Source organism: Alligator sinensis, unplaced genomic scaffold, assembly GCF_000455745.1.
Source record: "Alligator sinensis unplaced genomic scaffold, ASM45574v1 scaffold264_1, whole genome shotgun sequence".
Taxonomy (NCBI): Eukaryota; Metazoa; Chordata; order Crocodylia; family Alligatoridae; genus Alligator; species Alligator sinensis.
The window spans coordinates 5,037,941-5,039,184 of record NW_005841831.1 but is presented as its reverse complement, the minus strand read 5'-3'; the positions used below and the strand labels follow the sequence as shown (position 1 = coordinate 5,039,184).

Sequence of the window (1,244 nt, the reverse complement as noted above, 5' to 3'; positions counted from 1 at the left end):
CCCCGCGCCGGGGCCGCCCCGCGACTTCGGCGGCATCATCCAGACCTGCAGCGGCAACGTGCAGCGCATCGCGCAATGCAGTGAGTGCTCCCCCCCACCCCGGGCTTCCTGGCTCAGGGTCCGCCCCACCCCTCAGGCCCGGGCCGCCCCGCGCAGGTGGGGGCCAGGGAGGAGCCGGCCCCGGGTCAGATCGGGCAGTTGTGCGGGGGGGGGGCGCGGGCCTCCTCCCAGGGTGTCTCCGGTGTTCGTCATTACGGTGGTTTCCTGGTTTCACAGCGTGTCCGTGTCTGGAGCACTCTTGTTCCCCTTCATTAGCCTGTCTGTTAGGGGGGTGCTCCACTGTCATCTGCACGCCACCGGCATGTTTCGTGGATGCCTCTGTTGCCTGCCCCCTTTGTGTGCCGAGAGGGACCCTGGTGCACGCCGACCCGGCCCAGCCTCTTATTGAGGTTCCCCGCACCTTTTTATTTACGCACTCTCTGTCCGTGGCCCCACCCAGGCCCGGGACCTCCTGGTCAACCTCCTCCTGCCCAAGCTGGCCACGTGCTTGACCAGGAAGGAGGCTGTGGCTGGGAGGGCCCATCTCCTTTCCCTCATCCGTTCCCGAGAGTACCCCTGAGCAGCATCCACCAGCTCCTTGAGGGCCAGTGGGCGCTGTCCGGTGTGCTGTGCTCGGTGTCCCCACTGGGCGCGCTTAATATGAACCTCTCACCTGAACTCCTGTCCCTGTTTTTTTCATTGTTTGTTCCACCTGTTCCATTCTGTTATCACCTTTCTTGTGGCCTCCCCACCTCAGGGAGGCCGATGAGCAACCTGGTGGGCTAGGCCCATGTTTTCTTTTAGAGATGAACAAGTAGTTCTGCTGTTAGAGGGGCCACTGTTTCTGCTTGGGCCAGGTCCACAGCTCCTGGTGGGCAACAAATAGGCCTGCCCGTGCAGTGGCAGGAAATTGTCAGTGCCCCACTGTGGCCACTTAGGGTGTTCTTGGGGGTTTTGTGTGTAGTTGTTTATGCAGTTTTTAAGCACAGTTTACACAGACACTTTTGTAGGATAGGTTAAATAAGGACGATCATACCTTGATCGGGGGGTTGACCAGACCTCCTGGGAGTTCTTCCAGCCCTACTTCTATGATTCTTTTTTTCCCTTGTTTTCATGTTATCTTCTTTGCCTTTCCTGACCTTTTTGACTTGGAGCTGCCTTTCTTTTGTGTCATGCCATCCGTCTCTACTTGCATCTCTCCTCTG

The 1,244-nt window shown here is 58.8% G+C and overlaps 1 protein-coding gene across 1 annotated transcript in view; it reads left to right on the top strand.

Moving 5' to 3' along the window:
• Positions 1-6: 6 nt before the first annotated feature.
• STX12 (syntaxin 12) overlaps positions 7-1,244 on the top strand; it is a 26,686-nt gene continuing 25,448 nt past the window's right edge. Inside the window, exon 1 of the mRNA XM_006014851.3 lies at positions 7-80. The gene's annotated coding sequence lies outside the window, so the exon portion shown is untranslated. The remainder of the gene's footprint in view (positions 81-1,244) is intronic.